The 21,951-nt window shown below is 35.6% G+C and overlaps 1 protein-coding gene across 3 annotated transcripts in view; it reads left to right on the top strand.

Annotated features, from left to right (window-relative positions):
• The window catches only part of SLC16A7 (solute carrier family 16 member 7), an 88,231-nt gene that overhangs the window by 26,602 nt on the left and 39,678 nt on the right, over nucleotides 1-21,951 (top strand). The window lies entirely within an intron of this gene.

Here is a 21,951-nt window from a genome sequence, read left to right as displayed (position 1 = left end):
GAGAACAGAGTCTGCTGTGAGAGAGAGGGGCGTTCCTCAATCACAGGGGTCCTGGCATGGCGTGAATCATTGGATGTATCATCAGTGAGACTCCAGTGCATGGACAGCCCACGATACTCATTTAGCGAATCCATGCTTGGAGCGTGGACGCGTGATTAGAATATAGTTACGTATATAAGAAGACTTGTTTCTGTAATAAATGGCTTTAGCGTGATTCACATTGAATCGACTTGTTTTGCTGAGTCCTTATTTCGCTCTAACAAATGACAAATCAGGAATCTCTTAGCAATATTTTAACCAGATGTGGTATTACAGACACTTTAAATCACTAGTAAATACTAAAATACTGGTATAATGAAAAAAACAGTTTGAGTGTTTTTGAGTGTCTATTTCTGTATCTTAACTGGCTTGATTTAATTCCTTATTTTTTGTAAGACTTTTCAGAGATTATGAATCAGGTTTTAGTATCATTGTGATACAAAAAATTAGTGATATGTCCCAGTTTTAAATTCAAAATGAGTAGTTTTTAACTTGGAAATAAAAACAGAGGTGAACAGGAATGTAATTCTGTAGAGCAGGAATTTTTGCTTTAGTAATGAACTCTGTTCACATAGAAGTAAGAAATGAATTTGTATCAATCAGTATGAAATACATCACTGGAATGAACATAAGCATTTTTTGCTTTGTAATTAATCTCAGATTTATGAGGGACACTTTCTATAATCTATGAAAATATTAAAGAGTTAATTACAGGCTATAAAATAGCTTTGTGGGATGCGTTGGATCCTTCATACAAGACACTGTTTTCTGTCCCTCAGTAAGTACTTTATTTGTTCAAAATGATCTCACGATATTCATTTCTGACTTGGCAGGAATGATATAGATAACAGTATGTACTAACATCTGGCTGCATAGTGCAGCTGAATTACTCATGCGATAGCAGTAAAAGAAGAAAATGGCAAGCAAATATACATGATCTTAGGCTCAAGGGCCCAGTATTCTTGTGCAATGCTGGTTAAACAGACTGAAAAAGCAGAGATAGTTTGAGATGTGTTAATATGAGAAAATGCAATTAGATCCAAAATAAAAGTTACTGTAATTCAAGCAGTAGATATAAACTGAGGAAAATATTGCTAGCCCTATGTGTAATCAAATCATACTGTAAGGCTGATGATTTGCTGGGTATTGTACAGCTGAAACAGAAGATTTGAAGAGAAATTATAGATGCAAATCCTTCACAAATAGAAGTATTATACATATCACGATGAAATATATAAATGACAGAAATGCAGCTTCATTAGTTATTTCAACTGTTCTATTAGCTGAGTCACAAAATTGCTTCTAAGTACCAGGTTGACAGTTGATACAGCATTTAGCTTCTAACAGAGAGGTGTCTGAAGGGCAACTTAACCTTAAGTTCATAGAAAAGTAGGCACGCATTAATTTCCTTGTCTCACTTGGGAAATATAGCTCTCTAGCTGAATATAAATTCCTCATCTCTCTTCCCTTTCCATCTCTTCCTTCATTCAAACACATTCGCATTGTCCTTATCCAACCGAGATACTACTAAATCTTTTTTTCCAGATGCCACACAGCCCCTGGTAAGGGAAGCCAGTGACAAGAAGAGATGTGTGTATTGGCTTTTTATATGAAACAAGTAAAGTACAGACTGTCCTGATGGACCCATGTATGGGGCATATCAGACAAAAAACACTGCTGATGAATCTGGGGGTAATTTTAAACTGGTGAGCTAGATCTTGGCCTCTGAGGTATCTCAATCTGATACCTCCAAATGGCAGGTAGGAGAGAGGCTTACTTCCACTATTGCCTCATTTCTTAGGACAGCATCTAACTTGCTTTCAGAGCATTGCTTATTTATTTTTTCATTGTGAGTACTAAGATTTCTGAAACATGTTGACTGTAATGACCTGGAAAGAGTATTTTTCTGAACTTGTAGCATGAGTGAGAAATGCCTAGCTACCAATATTTAGCCACTTTATGATTTTTGTTGCACAATACAAACAGGAAAAATGTGATTCTGCCTATTCAGAACTGAAAAGTTTCATCCAAATTTAGAGTGCTAAGCTTCCAGAAGATCTTTGTGTCTTCATAGACAATATTTCTGGGAGGACAGGTCAGGGGAAAATCTGGCAGCATTACAAGTTAAAAAATTACTTCGTAAAGTTGCCTGTTGTTATATCAGCACGTTTCGTCTAAGTTTTTATGCCAAATTTAATCTTTTAAACACCTGTTCCTTTTTTTTTCTTTTTTTTTCTGTTTATTTTTCACCTTAATTTTTATTTCTTTCACCAAATTCATGTATCTATGTATTACTAACCAGAAGTGCCTTGCCTGTTTAAACAGGTATTGCAATAAAATGCAATTTTGTTTCATGGAAATCACAAAGACACATCCACCTTTTCCTGTTTTTGAATATTCAAACATCTTTACAAATAGAGAATAAAATTAATTTCTTTCTTATTCCATGTAAGGATGAAGTCTATTAAAGATAACGGATTGGTGCTATCATGATATAATAATCAGATATCTATGCATTCTTCTAGCCTAAAGCCTGCTTTACCGAATTCTCATTTCAGCACCTAATATCATGTATATACCTGTAACATAAATAAAACTTATTTTATTGTGGAATTAGTGCAATGTACAGACATTAATGGAAGTACTTGAAAGAATAGCAGTAGGCCTGGCTTCAAGGAAGAAGTTATTTACTGTGACTTTCCTTTCAACTTTTGTCACATGTGATTTTCACAATGTTTCTTTTATTACTCTGTGCAGTTGCCATAATAACAGCGTGTCTGTTGTTGGAAACCTCAGGCTGTATTTGTTACAGGCATACCATGCAAGTGGGAAAATTGTTCTTTAGCCTTGGCACAGTATGGCATGACTTGGTTCATTTATCTGCATCCAGCCAGCTGAGGGTGGTTCAGCGCATTACTCTGTTAGTATAAAATTTACTTCCTTGTCATTTCTGATGGATCATTAATTACTACTGTCAGGTATTAGCAAAGGGTTTTGTAGTTTGAGTCCTGCAACAAGTTTTGTAAAATGCAGGATTATTTCTGAGGTGCATTGTGTGGAATAAAGTTAAAATATGTCTGCTTTTGGTTTGGTTTGGTTTGGTTTTATTCCTTTCGACATATTCTCCAATGTTCATCACGGTGCTTTAGTTGCCTTGTTGCTCATGTTTCATAAAATATTATATATTATATGTGATACGCTTAAGTAGGTTTTGTTACGTATAAATCAATGTCTTGGATACGAAATACTCAGATCCTATTGTTTATTTGCATTATCAAGGTGAAGTTTCATGTGTTTCCTCAGAAAGAAACTTTTCGTTTTGAAATTGGAAGGTGAAGTAGAATAATTTGGAGTCCTCATCCTAATAGTGTAACTCACTGGGAATTTTTCCTTTGGCTTAAATAAGTATTGTTTGCTTCTCAGAGCTGTAAGGTTTGACAGGATAAACTTTCAAAGCTATGTAAGCATTGTCTGTTTCTTTTTCTAGATTGTCAGCTGATTATGCCCAGCCAGCTCCATTCACTGCTCGTACAGCTGAGACTTTCCTATAACATTTTTAGAAAAATATTTGTCACTGGAATTTGGAATGTCTGTGGAAAATATACTCCACTGATGCCTGATGAACTCTGAATTAATAAATGATTTCTAACTAAGATTATTTTGCCTCTTTCTGAAAAGAAACCATAAGGAATTTAAACCAATATCAGTGTAAAAATAATTCTTTCTAAATGCTATTTATTTTTTTCACAACAAAGTGAGGAAGAAAGGATGAATGACAGGAATTGAGATTGTCAAAAGCAAACATATAAATATTATCCAGATTACTAGAATAGACAGAGGGAGGGTTCATCTATGTAGTTCATTGTAATTTGGTTATGGCTTGGTTAAGTACATCTGGCAGATATTTACATCCTGATGTGCAGATCCTTGTTTCTCATTTGGAAATCTTTTCAAGTAAGAAATTTAGGACTTCTGGCAATTATCCAGGAATCTCAGATATGTCTGTTGTGGATACACAGTGGTATCCTGGAGGCTGGTATCTGAGACACACTCCTTTGTCATATAAAAACAGGTGCTCATACCTCTGCAGAACCTCAGGTAGAAATAAACCAGGCCCAGGCAGCATTGATCTGAAGTCTGGATATTCAACCCATAACCAGTCAAAAGTCTTCTTTAAGACTACAGCTCCTATAATGTTTGAGATTAGATGATGGTGGGAGCTATACAGAATACAGATGTATTTGCTATGAAAATACATTGAATTTCTGAATGAGAAATTTGGTCAGTGCCTTGCATTCACAGAATCAGGTTCCTATGGCCTTATGCCCTTACTTATTGCATTGTGTTACTTTACATAATGTAAGTTTTCTACAGTTTTATTTGTTGTATCTAATCTTCTCTGTGCTTACTCTATTCTGTTGTCCCACAGTATTTTGGAGAACAGGATCAAGCCCATGTATCCATATTTCTTGCAGGAAATAATTAATCTCATCATTGTAAAGAAACAACTGGGTATATGCTGGATGCCAGGGAACAAGCTAAAGAGTAGGAAAACAGTTACGGAGAATGGAAATTGTTTCATATTTTCTTCTAAAAATAGTGTTTAATCAGACCACCTGATGAAGAAGTTAGTTTATAACTGGGAAATTCTGTGTTGATAAATTCTGTCAAATAAAACCTAGCAGTTTGGCTGAGATCTACATTGTTTCCCAAATCTGTTGAATGATTTCACAGTTTAAAGCTGTTTGCGTGGCAGCTCTTCTCCAGAAATGCTGTGGCATTCTGTTCTGGTCAGCTGGGGCAAGAACAACTATCGGAAAAAGTGCTGCAGAATGATAGCAAGCCATGAATAGGTTTTAAAATCCCCGTGACTGTGCTATACTGTACAAAAAAAAAAAAACAAACCTTAATTATTTGTGTGAAAGCACAGAATTTTCCTCTGGCTTGAATACAAAACAAGAGAAAGGAAGAGGCAACTGAAAGACCACAGGGAGAAGCAAACCCTACTGCAAGGCAAAAGCAGAGTGCTCCTTCTGTAACAGATTCAAATGGTTATACACATTACTGAGCCTGCCCGCATTTTCTTGTGCAGTCCTTCCCAACTCCCTGCATGACTTAACTCAGAATGTAGTCCAGGCAGGGTCAATGAGGGTAAACCAAAACTTTTAGTCATGAGACTAAAAGGTGACCTTGTTCTGCTGTGTTGCCCAATATTTAATCTGAAATCTCAGCTGAGTCCTCCTGCGATATCCTTGAGCATGTGCACAGGTCTTAAAACATTGGAGAAATAAAAGACAGTTTAAATAAGATAAATGTGGTGATATAGGAGGCAGAATAGATGACAAATACCACCAACACTTAAAAATATTATGCAGCTTTTTGTCCTTTATGAGTAAATTCTACTTTGGCACAAAAAATATGTTGATCTGTTCCTCTTCCTGTGTCTTTAAACAAGCATTTACTCATGCCGCAAAATACAAACACGCAATAGCTTGGCTAGTGCTGAATGTGTGGAATTTGCATATATGATTTCAGCTAAGTGATGTATAACAACAAAGCCAGCATTGACTTTAATTTTCCCAGTAAATACTTCCATTTCAGGTTGAACACTGGGTCTTCTATGGATTGCTTCTTTCTTCAGCAACAAGTGAAGGAAGAGGTTATATCATTTGCTATATCATTTCAAATTTTCAAAATCACTTGTTGTGGTTTAGCCTCAGCCAGTAACTAAGTACCACGGGGCTGCTCATTCATGTCTCCCTCACAGCGATGGAATGGGGAGGAGAATCAGAAAAAAAAGAGAGAACTCGTGGGTTGGGTTAAAAACAGTTTAACAGACAGCAAAGTGAAGAGATAAACAATAACAACAATAAAAGAATATGCAAAGAGAGGGTACACAATGCAATTGTTCACCACTTGGAGGACAATGTCCATCCTGCTCACAAGCAGTGATTACTGCTCCCTGCCCCCCACCAGCTCTCCTGGTTTATATACTAAGCATGATGTCAAATGGAATTGAATACCCCTTTGGCTAGTCTGGGTCAGCTGTCCTGGCTGTGTCCCCTCTTAGCTTTCTGTGAAAATTAACTCTATCCCAGCCAAGCACGGGATACCACTTGGCTCACTAAAGACAGAATCTGTTGACTTCAGAATAATAAGAAAGATACATTTCTTTGCCTAGGAGAGAGAAATACTATGGGATGAACTGTAGAGAGACTGTTGCTATCATATAATCAGCAAGTTAATACTGCTACTAGGCTATATTATTTTTCAGTTAAAAATGTGATTGGCATTGAAATTGCTAAGTTTATACCGAAGAAAAAGTGGAATATTTTTTGTAACATCTGAAATATGGGCTTTAATATTTTATGATTTCTAATGTAACTAAAACTTCTCCTCAGCTGAAATGTTGACTTTAATGCTTTTTGTCTCTTTTTCAGCTAAAAAAAAGACCTGTTATTTTTTTGCCCTGCAAAATATATGCATCCATAAATGCTGAATGAGTGTGCTAGACCAAATAAGAAAGTTGCATTTAAAAATCAAATGTGTTTTGTTTTGTTTTGTTGTGTTTTGCTGTGTTTTGTTTTGTTTCTGAAGGAGAGAGTGAGAAAGAATATTTCTGAGATAATATTTTTCTCACTGAGTTCAGGTTATTTGCATTTGCATTTGGATTTCCCATTACCACTGTCAAGTTTTGTGCAGAACCTTTTTTTTTTCCTGTCTCCACTGATTGTTGCAGAGAATCTTCATGGTATCACAGTACTCCAAAAACTTAGATTCTACTGCCTACCTGCAGGTAGCCTACCTATTGTTTTTAATCTTTGTACACCACTCTGGCAGCAATGCCACAGTGATAAACACTTTAAAAATGCAGATAGATTAAACAGGTTTTGACACTGGCTTGTGCAAAAGGCAATTTTAAAGGTCAAAAATTATACAGTGTTAAAGATCTTGCCATTGAGAAACATACATACTCTCTCACACTGAAGACTGAATGAGTGAAAAAGTGGATAGACAACATATTCTACAACAGTCCCACCCATTACTGATTTCCCTTAATGGGCAAAATAAAGATAACAGAACTGATCATATATAAGCACTTAAATGGAGAGCTTTTCATGACCCAAGAAAATGCTGTTGATTACTATTTGCATTTGGGACATGTATTCAGTCAGTTCTCATCATCCCTCAATTCACTACAATAAAGTTTGATACAGAAAGGAGTATAAGCTTCATATATAAGGTCAATATATAAGCTTCATACATACATGATCATAAATATAAGCTTATGTATAAACTTCAGTAATCAAAACCTCAAAAGACTGCTGCATGACAGTGAAGGAGGCCCTTAACATTCTTCTCCTAGTCAATTCAGAGTATTAACATTCTGTTTCTTAGCAGGGTCAGAAATGCCCCAGCCTTGATTGTGCTGGATGTCTTAACTCTCATTCATTGGGGTCTATTAAGTAAAGAACATGAGGATGTTTGGTAGGTCTGGACTGTTCTACATTTTCAGAGGTTACCTGGTCAATAGGGTGTCACACTGTTGGTTGTGTCAGGTGACACTGGCACATCCTTTTTAGGCACTGCTCAATCAGAACAGAACTTAATGTTCAAGTTTGTTTTCTATCCAAGAAAATTATAGCCAACGTCTTTTCCATTTTAAGACATTACTTTAGTTGTAAGACTATTCAGGAGGACATGGTCAGTACATCTTGATAACATCATTTTATTTTGGAGGTAATAATCTCCTATTCCTTGACCACTGAGGATGCAAGTACTAACAAAATTTAGACTGAGCTGGAGAGATTGCTGCTTTGGGGGTGGATATGTAGATTTTAGGTTTTCCAGAAGTGACTGTCTTTCCATTACAGAGATGGTAGACACCTGTAACCAACAACAAGTTTGCAAACTTCTTGAACCTAAATGTTTTGTTTAAAGTAAAAATGAATGTATACAGGTTCTTAAGCCCTTTGTGGAACTGGGACGTGAAAGGCTTGCCTAAAATTACAAGAAAAGTTTGATGTAGAATTGGAGAGTGGGTCCAGGTCATCTGAAACCTAAATAATTGGCTTGAGTGGAAGACTATGCTTCCGTGTCATGCATGGAATTAAAAATAACCAGATGTGTACTTAATATTACTGGTACACTCATATGATAAATATAGATCATGAAAAATAAAGATGAAAGAATAAATACAGTGGAATCTACTAAAAACAAGAAATTGCAAAAAGGATGAATTAAATGTGTCAATCAACTTGACAAATACACATCAACTCATATGGGAGTGTAAGTATGCTTCAGGGTGAAAGAGCTAATGTATACCTTGAAAGACTTATTAAATCTCTCCACTACATGTTTCCTTTCCTGGGTACATCAACCTATTTGTAGAATAAATATCATACTTCAGAAATGCTGCGTATTTTTCACATTCAGCTACTCAGAATTGATAACCAGAAGAAATAAAAACCTACAACTAATTATTATATTTAAATTTATCTGTATGTTACATTCTTCTGTGAAGTGTAATATTCTGGAATGCACATAATAATACTATTTTGGATAGTGGTTTGTTGGTAAAGTATGTCTTTCTTTGCAACTGATAAGGATAAAGACTTAATCTCAGATTATATATTAGCCACTTTATGTCAGTCTCATGGTGCAAATATGCCCTTGAGCCACCTTTGCTTTGCTTAAATAAGCACTTTATTTAAAGTAAATTTGCAATTAACAATGATTTTTGTAGTTATGCGTTAGTAAATGGTAGAGTAATATTACATTATTTCACATTAGAGCAGGTATGTATGACATATTATAGCGAATAAACCAAGACTTTGCTCTATTAACACACAAAAGAAATAATTTTCTGAGGGTGTACCTATGCATGTCTTTATCGTAGACTTGTAAATATATAGTGTGTGTGAAATATGTAACTGTAACTTATTTTTTCCTTGTGAAATTATGGAGGAGGCACAAGTACAACCTTATTGCCTAGCTCATGTCAACATCATTACTATTCAAAGTCATTTTCTCAATTTTGAATTATATATAATTATTATTCACAAAGGATATTGTCCTATTTCACTTTCTTAGGTTTTTAAAGAAAGATAACTGTTTGTAATTTTTTTTCTATCAAACTGTGTTAACTTGTAGATAATTATGCTTTTAATAAAAAAAAAAAAACAACTACAAAATTCTAGAGTAGTTGTATCTAAGTATTTGTCTAATGAATGTTGGAGGCATTCCTCATGCAGAAGAAGCCAAAATATAGTGAATTTCAGTGAGTGATACAAAAGCTTTGAAGAGGGTGAATGTGGGTGATTCATGGCTCAGGTAATGGTCAGCCTTTTACAACACTTAGTTAGAAGCAACTTATAGCAACAGAAAGTCCTATTTCATTTTGCAAAGATGAATTATAGCTTTACTCACACTTTGGAGATGAAAACAGCATTATTTCCTTCATCCTTCTGCACTGATATTTGCTCAGGAAACCCGAACAGGTGCATTCTGTTACTGTCCTTCTTCATTTCCTAAAAATTCAATGTTTATAAGTGCTGCATCTTTTAACAGTCAGCTTTATTCTTTAGGGGACAATCACACATTTCCCCACAGAAGGCAGATGAAACATCCTGTGCATTCAAATTTCATTGCATAGGTACTACCACCTACATACATTGTACCATTTTCCAAGATGCAAAGGCACAAAAATGCAACTTAGGTATGTTTTTCCATTGCATACTACTTTTATCATGTAAATGGTGCAATAAATTTGCGTGGTATTTTACTGACATAGTTTTTGAATTAAAAAATTGAACTAGGGAGAAGAGATAGAAACAACCTGTGCTCTTTCTCCACATAAAAGCCACACAGATTTATTTGGAATTAGAGCAGAGTTAATTTTACCCACCCAATCTTTGTCTCTTAGTATAAACATTTTGTGGACTGAAGAGAATCACGCTGCATAACTTAAAGATGGAAAAAAATAATAGAACAAAGATTTTGTCTTTAGTATGCAAAATATCATGAAAAGGGAATAATAACACTAGGATTGAAGAGGACACAGATTTTGTGCTTGAATCAAACAGAGTGAAACAAGTGCAACCTCCCCTCGTAACACCTGGCAGTACATCCAGTAATATTGTGAGAGATACATGAAACACTGAAAAGTGTGTTTGGAGAAGAATCTTCAAAGAAAAAGAAAATGCTTACTTAAATCCAGTCCTTCCCGAAGATAGCTATTGTTTCATCTGCAGCTATTGACTAAGAAAGGATGTAACTAACTGACAATTAGATATAAGAATTTGTAGTTCAAATCCATCTAAGCCCCTTTGAAGTCAGTTGGGCTGTATGTGAAAGTAGAAGTCTATGTATAGGAAGCATATGCACAGTCTGTGCATAGATAGGATAATAGTTAAGACTTTGCAGAAATGAGTAAAAGAGATGTCTTTAAAGGTTTTATCAAAAACTTATAAACTCCAGAGCTGAGTGTTTTGTACAAAAATAAAAGGACTATTGTCTTGAAGACTGAGAGAGTAATCTTCAGCGGACTGTAATGCTCTTCAATTGTGAATCCCAGCATTGTATTGCTTTTGCAAGGAAAAACCTGGAGATTTACAAAACCCCACTTCCACTTCCTTGTCTTGTTACCAAGACAAAATGAATAGATATGTAGAGTGTGTTGCAGATGTTTTTACACATTATGAACAATTTTACATGTAGAAAGTGTGGCTAAACTCTTGGTTTTATATATACGTTGGCCTTCAGTAAAAATCATATGATAACAACCACAATTGTGTATGTATCTGCTTTTCATGAGGAAAACCACAACTCATTTTTTTGCCTTTGAACTGATTAAACTCCTGTCCTGAAAGGGACAATAGAGTTATTGCTTATATTGATGCTCTTATTGCCCTATGTTCCATATGGCTTGCTGTTGAATTCTTAAGCTTCCAGGTAAATATAATTTAACTAGTCTCTTTTAATATTTTTACTATACCTTTTGCTAATTGGAAGCGTACAAATACCACAGAGATCTTTACATTTCTTGTCTCATTTACTATATATTTATGTTAGCTATACTGCTGTTTCTATTGCAGCTATTGTAGTGAAGATTTGAGGATTTGAACTCTTTTGATCTTGGTTCTCAATAATGAGAATAATGAATGTTATCTCAGTTTTCAGGAGAACAATCTGAAATGTAAAGCTTTTTTTGTGATGATACAGAAACATAAAAGCTAATGCTTGCCAGTCTGTTTACTTTGGTGTGGTTTTGGCAAAGAAGGGTTATGTAGAGGGGAGCACTTTGGTACATGGGAGAAGTATCATAGTTGGAGCCCTGCATAAATCAGCAGAAGTGCATCTTGCTGTGGGTTTGTCAGGTTGTTTTTCAGTAATGAAAAAATGCTACCCCATATTCTCTTTCAAAAATGAGTATTTTACTGGCTAAAACAGAAGTATTGCAAAAGCATTTGAATATTGCATAATTAGGAGGCTGTTGCACTTTAGGACTTCAGTTTTCAGGTCTGCTTTTTAGGTCTGCAGCCCAAACAGTGGACTATTTGGGTCACTCATACATAGTAAGAAAAGGAGTTCCTTTTGCCTTAGTGTTTGAAAGGAGCACTCTCATAACAGCTAAGATAAGTGGTAAGTTCTTGGTAAAAGACTTGTGTTCCAGAAGGCTGATGTTCCCACTGTAAGCTGGAGAAATGGATGGTATATAAGATAAATAAGTAGTTCTGGGATTAAAGGGAAAATCTATAAAGAGAGATTCAAATATGGAAAAAAAAGGGAATTTTAGAGTCTTCAGAAATTCCTGATATTAGCATGAGAGGGGAGGTGTTTTTGAATTATGCAGCACTTCACTTGCATCCTTCAGTGGTTCATCATCTGTTTATTTCTTTGACTGTATTCACAATCACTAAACAACTTTTCAGTGTTGCTGTGCCAGAGCAGAACCCAGGCTTCACACAAGTATTCGGGACATTTTATGGGTGTTTAATAAATGACAGAATAAAAAATTTGCAAATGATACATGTATAAACAACATGATTTATATTAGACTCTTGATGAATTCTAAGCTTGTTGCAAATTAGTCAGAGATTGTTTTAAATGTAGCATTGTAGAACTACTCTCTGAGAGGTACAGCAGTATGTTGTACTCTTTGGGTGTTGTGTACTGTGTTAGGAAAAAGTGTCTTCCATAATAGAAAAGAGAGGTTTTTTGATCTCCCCATGTCAAATTTTTCACAATGGGTGGAGGAGTACACATCAGAATTTGATGAAACTGTCTTGCTCTTTAAAGGTTTTTTTGTATATATATCAGCAGGTCACCTCATTAACGCTTGGACAAAGTACATAGTAAGTTTGTAATTAAACATCCTCTTCCTTCTCATGTAAATCAAAACAATCATAACTTCTTCCTTCCCTGTATTTGTTTATGCTAAAACATTACCACTGCCTAAATTATATTAGTTTTGGTACATACTTCAAATGAACTTTTTATCATCATGTTCCAGACTGGACAAATAATCATCATACATGTATGTATTTTATGTAGCATAATGCCATGATACTGGAGTAGAACTACATTGCCTTAATGGGATACTGAGTTAACATAGCTCTTCTGCTCCTACTAGCCATGTTTAGCTATCAAGAGATAGCATGAGTATCTGTGTAGTACTACACTGTCCCATTTGTTTAGCTGTCTGCTCAAAGTTACAGACTATCAAAGAAGAATATACCTTCTTTTACCTGCAAAAATATCAGCATAAGAAAGGCTGAAAGTTCAGTGCACTGGATGTAGCTTTCTACTTTAGGAGTAGGTGGTTAGAGATGTTACCTTCCCCTGCACAGTCCTGTGGGTGCTACTGCAAACTGATTTCTGTACTTAAGGAATGGCAAGTTCTTCTTCAAGGATGGCCCCTGCATGGCCCCAAACACAAGCACTGTTTTAGTATATCTGTGTGATTATCTGTCTGCCTGAAACTGGAGACAGCTGGAGTGACAAGCATACCTTGCTGTCATGTTTTGCATTTTCAGAGCCATGGGTCTCACTGGTCATGAGATTAATAAAATGAAAATAAGTGTCTCCAACTTGAGAAAACTCTCAGGTAGATTACGTCTGTGAGAAAAATGTTCACATTTTTAGAATTCTTCCACTTTGTTTTATGAAGCCACACTGATTCAGTTCTAAAAGTGTTTTTTATAAATGTATAAAAAGTTTTTATCTCTGCAGATATTAAGGCACATAAAGTGCTTCCTTCCTTCCTTCCTTCCTTCCTTCCTTCCTTCCTTCCTTCCTTCCTTCCTTCCTTCCTTCCTTCCTTCCTTCCTTCCTTCCTTCCTTCCTTCCTTCCTTCCTTCTTTCCTTCCTTCCTTCCTTCCTTCCCTCCCTTCCTCCTTCCCTCCTTCCCTCCTTCCTTCCTTCCTTCCTGTTTTAATAATTCTTGAAGGACGTCTGGATTAATTTATCTTTTGGCAATATTGTGCTTGGAATTAGTGGTTCACATTTTAACTTTCACTGGCAAAAGGAGTTCATGCATCAAGCCTTTAAGGGCACAGCTGTATTGGTTGGATTTTTCAGTTTGAATTATCTATATGTTTTAAATTTTATTTCATACAAACAGATGGCTTAGTTCCTCCATTCTCACACAGCTTTTAAAACCTGCATTAACCAAATAGCTTCTTACTTAGGACCTAAATCCTGGGCAGTTTTTTAGACTGGATACCTACAATTGCAGGAACTATTCTGGCTTTTCCAAGACAAAATAGATCCCAAGTAGTTTATTTTAAAAGCTGTTTTCCTCATTGTAAGTTTTGGTGGTTCTGCCCATTTCCTTTTTGCCTTATTTATGTAATTTTCTACATAGTACGTATGTAAACTGTAGTTTTGCTAACAGGTAATTCATATTTCATTAGATTTCCCATTTCATGCTTTGAAAAGTCTCTGTGTCATCAGAAGCATTCCTAATGTTTTCCATGTTATTAATAATATAGAAAATATTTCTTAAACTAGCAACAACTTCCAAACTGGCAGAAACAGACGAAATGTGAACTTTGCCTAGGCTTTTGCAGTCTGGAGTTATTTTTCAGCCTTGGCCTGTTATGTGTTTCCAGTCATATGCTCTTAGGAACAGAATCCAGATGAAATTTACTTCCTATTACATAATCTAAGTAGTTGTCACTGAGACTTAAGCATTAGTAACTGTTTCCACCCATAGGAATCCTGTGCTGTAGGAGCACAGAAATAAAATATTTTCCCAGTATGTGTGAGATGATGCTTCCAGGCCAAAATTTAGGCGAGTGGTAGGACATATACTGAAAGTACACTGGGCCATAATCTTGAAGCACAGAAAACAGATGGGTTGCAGTCTAATCTCAAGAGCACTGAGTAACTTTGATAAAGTTTATGAAGATTAATGTCAGCAGAATTTGAATTGGAATCTGTTGTATCTTCATAACATCAAATATTAAGCCGATAGATGGATGTGAATATAATCTTCAGCAATAAATGAATTAAATATTGCCGCTTTCAAATTATATGTTTATGTAAAAAGACATGAATTTTGATTTTGAAAATGTTAACTGATAACACAGCCTAAGAATAGACTAGCTTTTCCCATCATTGATTTTTTTCTACAGATTCGTATTGAGAGAATGATATTAAAATGAATATATGTTATTATTGATAATGGAAAATCTGTTGCTTTAGGAAGATTATGCTATTTATTTTTCAAGCAATGTGCTGCAGCTCTGCAGACAACTCCATTAACACTGACTTGAAGCCTTAGTTCTTCCATTTATAAAACATTACAACTAAGTGAAAATATAACTCCCCATCTTCCAAACATCAGAATTCTTAAAAATGTGTATCAAACATGCAGCTCCAGATTTACATGACTTCTGCTAATCTGGGTATATAACCTTCACTCAATGTGAATTTTAAAGAAGATGAGTGTGTTGGTGTATTGAAAAGGCTTATATTACCAAAAATGTTTTAAACTTGGTCTATACAGGGTTAAAATAATAAGCTTATGCAACAGGTTGTAAAGCTGGTAACTACTGTAGTTAAATATGAGGGAGTAGTACTAGAATTTAAAGGGTGATGCAGGTGGTTAGAAATGAATTAATAAGTGGATCAATACTCTTGAAGTGTGGGGAGCCAACACTTTGAGTGATAAACGACAGGATTAGCTGAGCTTATTAAACCTAATTCTTCAGAGGCACAACAAATTTTGGTTTGGGCATTTTTGGAAAGGTTGATTAGTTCAATTTTTTTTTTTGTTTTGTTTTTTTTTTTTTTTTGTTTTGTTTTGTTTTTTTTTTTTTGTTTGTTTTTGGTTTTTTGTTTTTTTTTTTCCCAGGTATACAGAATTTTTTGTCAACCTCAATCAACTTATTGCTAAAACTGATTAATTCTTCAGACTGGATCGCTGGCATTTTCAATTTAGTCATCAACATTTCATTTCAGTGCACTTCAATTTGGGTGGAGTGCCAACCTCTTTAGGCGAGATATGCTATTGACTGCTTTTTTTGAAGTAATTAAACCAGAATTGCAATCACTTTTGTTGGAATTCATTTCGCTTAACTTTAGTCATCCAGGCATTTAGTCATCCAGAGTAAGCCAGTCATTTATGTTTCCCTTAAAGTCAATGAAAAAAAGTAATAACAGGTGACATGATGAATGGAATTCCAACCCATGACTGTGATTGTGAATATAGATTATGATTTCCCAGAAGAATGTGACAGCACAACATATGACATTAAGGAAAAAAAAAAATAATCACCCCCTCCCAACAAAACTCCAATGAATTGTAAATGCTGCATTAATATCAGTTTTAACAAATTGTGTTAGTCATCTCACTATTGACTCAGCAGTGCTCAAAATCTGATTTCAATGATGCAACAATTCCAATGCAGTTTCAGTGTATTTTTTTTCAGATGGGGGCTGCAGTTATGTGAAAACCTGACTTTAGTGGCTGACTTTGTAAGAGTTTTTGGCCTCAGCCTCTGATGAAATAGGGCCTTAGTACAAATGGGAATTTAATTACACTCTCACAGCATAATTTATACATTTTTGCATTTTATACGGCAATATCTTACAGGGCTTACTTCTCTCTCAGTAATCCTATTTTGAGTCCTCAAACAGGAAGAAGGAATTACATGATATGTGCCTTTATTCCTGTCTTCTTGGTAAAAGTGAATTAGACTTTTTATTACTCCCACAGCCACCAGGAACTCACATCTGTAATCATCATTGTTTAATTCATCAAACGGTTTTTGCGTTTACATCCAATTATTTGCTCAGCTGATGCTGTTACTAAGAACCATCCCATTACAGTGCCACACCCTAAGAAGAAAGAAAGTTATTGAGGTTGTTAATTTATTTTTATCTTACAACATGTGCCTTTGCCTCTCTTCTGCTTCCCTCCACAGAGCCTGCCTCTGCCAGCCTCCTAGGCATTTGGAAGAATGATATTAATATGCCTGCCTTGGATGTGTGAGGGGCTATTACTTTCCCACACTGTCTTCAAGCACATACTTGACTTGTCGCTGCTTTAATGGGATGACAAATATACTATAATATTGATTCTTAACTATAAATTATGAATGGGTTACATGACTCCATGTTTGTTTCATATATGTGAATATTTAGAACAGGTTCTTTCATCTCCTCTTTGAGGAAAAAAAAAAAAGTTTGTCTTTTCTCGGTAAGATATAGCTTGATACTTAAAATATCTGCAGTAATATATCTTAATATTTTAGATATGGTGCTATTAAAGACTGAAATTAAATAGTGTTTTATAAGATTTGCTTAGACTTTTAGCAAAAATAGTAAATACTATCATAAGCCTCAAAAATATAATACATATATATTTTATTGTCACAGAGAAGTCTGAAAAGCATTCACAGACATGGCCCTTTGATTCAAGCTTATTGGAGAAACTTTACAAAAACCAGCAGCTTTCTAAAATGCTAGGTAGCCTGGGCACATTTTGGTAATTATAGTCTCACACAGGGTGTATTTGTGCTGCAGGTTAGACGCTAGTGGAAAAAATGCAGCAAAGTCAGATTCTGAGTGTATCTTTCATATATCTGGGTTTCATATATTGCATACCCCTCATTCTCTGAATACAGACGTTCAGACAAAATGTAGACTATTTTCCTCTTTCAGGACGATTACCAGTTGTTTAAGGCTGGTTACCAGAGCTCATTAGGAACTGCTTTGCCTCCAGAACTGAGTAGTTAGAGCTGAAAGCAAAGAATAAGCTCTCTTGATCCCTTCAGTCAGTTTTTCCACATCCTCCCTTTCTCCACAAAAAAAAAAAAAGAAAAGGAAAAAAAAAAAATCCTGTGTCAGACTGAAACTATCTCACAAAACTAATGAGATTTTTTTTTTCTTCAAATACTGAATATTGCTCACAAGATAATGGCAATAGCTTGTAGAAGTTGATGAGGCAATACCATTTAATGAGATGATACTCTCTGTCTTACCATCCTGCTTGGAACTCGTTAAAGAGCTGTTAATAAAAATAAGAAAATTGAAATTTTTGCAGTTTTTAAACAAGGATCTTTGATAAGAGTATAAATCCTTTATAGCTCATTGTTTTGCTGATACTACCACAGTCATTTCTTTCAAATGCAGCAAGCAATTAACATTCGTTAGGGACAAGCTAGAGTAACAGACTATTCAAACCTATAAAGCTAACATTGTACCCCACCTGTGCTCCTAACTCAAGTATTAAGCAGTACAATTAATCTACATTTGCTTCTTAATGAGCTTATAAAACACACATGTACTTTAAAATCACAGTCATAACTCACAGCTTACTTGGACATTAGTCCACATCCCAGCTCTGCCACTGATACAGGAAAAGACTTAGGTTATTTAGCCTGTTCTTATAGCTGTTTCCTATGTCTGAAAGTGGATGGTGCTTCTCAGCCACTCCACGAGGATGGCTTACTGTGTGGAACTGGAATGCAGTATACGCGTGCCATATATTCCTACTGTACTGTGGCAACTGGGGACAGATTTTTCACATGCCAGCTCTTTTACTCTGAGACAAATGGCTGCTGAGTCAAGTGGTGATGTGGCACATTGAGGACAAGGCAGATAAAATGCAAGCAGAAAAGCAAACAATTACTCTAATATTGCAGAAAAAAACAATACTAAAACTCCCAGTAAAATCAGTCTCTATAAACAAGAGAACAACATAACCCCTTCTCAGAAGAGTCTTTGACAAGCTGTTGTATTGATAGTTGATTGTGGCAGCTGCAGAATATAAATGTAGCATTGGTATAAGAGCAGTCTGAACAGGTTGATCATGACTGAGCTCTACAGTGTATGATCTCAAGATGCATTACTTGGCTGCAGCATTTGCTCTTAGTTTAATCTTGTTGCTTGCTTGCTGCTTTCTCTCTTTCCATTTTTTTTCTTTCACTTCCTAATTTCTCCCTTCCCTCCTTTTCTCTCTTTCCCTCTTTTATTCACTGATTCTTATTTACACAAGTAAGTTCAAATATGCTGAGACATGTATATAATAATTATAATATAATATATAATGTTGCATATCAGGTATTTTAAATATGTGCTTTTACCTTGTTTCTCTCCTATTATTATTTAGTAGACACATGCAGCTCTTATTATAGTAAGCTATGTTCTTGTTCACTGCTTATATAAATGGGATTTATACAGGAGAACTAGAAGGAGCTTAGGAGAAAATCCTTGTGCACTGTCTGACTCAGGGTATGGAAAGGCTGAGCAAGCTCTCTGTGTCTGAGAGAGACAAGGGAGATGGATGACTTCACTCAGGACCCGCTCCAGTCGGCATTCCCCTGCTGCTTCCCTGGGTGAATGGCAGGCAGTGCTCCTCACCCACTGCTTGCCTATAAAAGCACAGGCATGAGCAGTGCTCTCGTTAGCTGTGAGCACATGATGGAATTCACATGACTGACTAAAACCACTGGTGATGACCTTCATTTACTCAAGTGCTGCCTGTTCACCTTTTTTCTTTTTTTCCAGTCTGGCACCGTGTCCTTCACATGAACATCATCACTCATGTCTGTTTTTTATGTTTTCTATCATATTTCTTTATATTCTTCACAGAATGAATGCTTCTTTCCTTTTGGTGCAAACATGTATTAATTATTTTTTTCTCCTTTTCACCTTTTATTAACTGGAGCTAAAATTGTCTATCATGATCATAAAGGAACATCAGGGAAGCTATTATTAACTCTACTCTGTGGGATAAACAGGAGGTGTGAGATACAGTGATCCAGACTCTACTTTGTGGCAGTGCAATATCTAGTGTATGTTAGCAGACAGCCTTTTACTGCACAGTATTACAAGCTGGCCATGCAGTGGGCTTTGCAGCATCTTGCTTCTTGGCTGTGGCATAAAAGCAGCCAATGCCCCTCTGCTCGTCTCCCTAATACCATGTTAGTTTACTATGAAGCTTTTGAAAGGAAGAAAGCACTGAACTATAATCTTTCCAAAGTACTAATCCTTCAGTGACATTCCAGAACCTTCAGCATTCTTCTGACTAATATGTCCACAGTGATTTTTCAGAGTGGCTGTATATTATTTTTAGGAAAATGAGTGCTTGCTCAATAAATTGATAATCCCTTTCAATTTTTACGGAGAGCAATGCCTTGAAGTTGTGTGGCATTACTAAAATTTATACTAGAAATAGAAGTGTTGTCATATGAATATGAAATATGAAAACAAATATGCTCAAACCTTTGAAGTGTAAGAAAACAATAGTCAACCTTTTTTTTAGGAAATAACCAAAAGTTTTCTCAGATGAGCACAACAACAGCTTTCGGGGACAGATAGCAAACTGTGTTGTTTACTGTCACTCAGTTCACATGCAGTTCTGCTCTTTATGCCAATTTGAGATTTTGTGCTTTTGAAGGCAATCGACCATTACAATGTCTATTATAAGTTACAAGTTCATCACCTACTGAGATAGTATTCCTTCTAATGGGTCCTGAGTTGACAAAAAACCCTTGGCATTTAACTACTTTGCCAAAGTTGAGTCTCAGCAACTGGAATTGTCTCTACTAGTCCAACTACTTCTAGAGGCAGGCCTAGTTTTTCCTCACTGATGTATGTCAGTGGCTTAATATTAAACTGAGACTAGGATAAGCAGAAACAAAGTACATGCCAGGGGTTCTTTCTGGATATGCATAGAGAAAAATATTTATGTGCACTGTAGACAGACCAATAGATCTATTGCTGCCAGCAGCAAATCTGTATGATATGATGCAGTAGCCAAACTACCTGGGCTTTTCAAACCTTGCGTAGAAGCCAGATCTTTTAGTGGTTGATTTTGCTGCCCCTCCAGAGGTCTGTCAATATAGGGCAATATCTGCAATCAGCATCAGTAAAGTGAAGAAGCAGAAATACAGTGGGTTTCTATCACAGCTCTAGTCTAGTGCTAGGTAATCTTAAAAGTAACACTTTGATAGTTTTGTGGCATATATTGCATGCAGTGCTATATGATGTTTACCCTGAAAATACTCCAGGCACTATCCTGAGAGATTAATATAAGCTGACACAGTTCATTTTTTAGTTTTTGTTAAGGTAATCATATCACTCTCAGTGCTAATGCAGTTTGCTACGAGAAATTGGAATATGCTGTAAGTGGCACGGAAGAAATCACATAGAAATTCGCTGGCAGTTATGCATAAGCATAACAGCAGCCTACACAGTGTTATCATCCACAGCTTTCGATACCGTTATGACAGGAGACCAATCAAGAGTAATAAGTTGCCTAAATGCTCAAGAAAGAAACAGGGAGGAAGAAGGAATTTTCATTTCATGCTGTCTGTGTAGGCTGGATTACACAGAACAAAACACAGTGGACTCCAGCTCTTTGTTTAATAATAAGGGGTTTTTATGGTGGAAAAAATCTCAGAATTGCAAAATGGATTCTTGCTACTACATGTTTTCTAAAATGGTTATGCAGAATGCAGAAATCTTAAGTTTTTAGGTATCAGGATAATAATGACAGTATAAAAATTATTTCAGGCCTTAGGAGTTCTATGCGAATTACCTATAATTTCTTGAGCTACCTGAATGTCTTGGTTGCACCTCTCAGGACCTCTCTAAGATGTCATTCTGGTGGCATCTATTATAGTAAATTCTAAATTAGAGAAAAGCTATGGAAAGTTTGTGAGGTTATTAGTGAAAGACTTCCTGATGTCTTCTAACATAAAAACAGACAAAAAATAGTACCATCAAGATCCACCTTGTTCTTTCAAGTAATATCAGCATCAATTGATATGAAGATGAAAATTACAAAAATAAGAGTTCAATATGGAATTGTAATATTTTGTATTTGTTTTATGGATACACAAGGAATTTTAAATCCCTGCTTAGGATCTGTTCTTTAGATATTCTCATGAGATAAGCAAGAGAGACCAACAGTGGTAAAAATTGGATAATGACAGCATATGATAAAAAAGTGTGTAATAAATTATTTGCTGTCATTGCAGATGATTTTGCTGAAGTACCAGTAAATCTTGATAGCAAAATGGCATTTAGCGATAACTTATTATAACTTTTTCCCATAGCTTCCTATAAGTCACTTTTCCATTTTTTTCTCTGTTTCATTCCTATGCTAGATCCACACTGTGCATATAGCTGCATAAATTAACGTGCACAAACACATCACTTTCCAGTAAGTGACTAATTGCAAATGCAACTTCAGTGACTGAGATCAGTGATTTGTGGTAGTCACCACGCACTGAATAGGATATTGCAAATATTCTTGCTACATCATGTTTTTTTTTTTTTCAGAAAAGATTTTGCTTCTATAATCAGGTACTCACACTTTGTGGTCCCATGAAAGCAGGAAATTGGTCTCTGCTCTGAGGATTCTTTATAATTCCTGCAGATGATTATTGAATA

The sequence above is a fragment of the Columba livia genome, chromosome 1 (assembly GCF_036013475.1).
Source record: "Columba livia isolate bColLiv1 breed racing homer chromosome 1, bColLiv1.pat.W.v2, whole genome shotgun sequence".
Classification (NCBI taxonomy): Eukaryota; Metazoa; Chordata; class Aves; order Columbiformes; family Columbidae; genus Columba; species Columba livia.
Note: the sequence above shows the minus strand (reverse complement) of the source record. Positions and strands in the feature narration are given on the sequence as shown.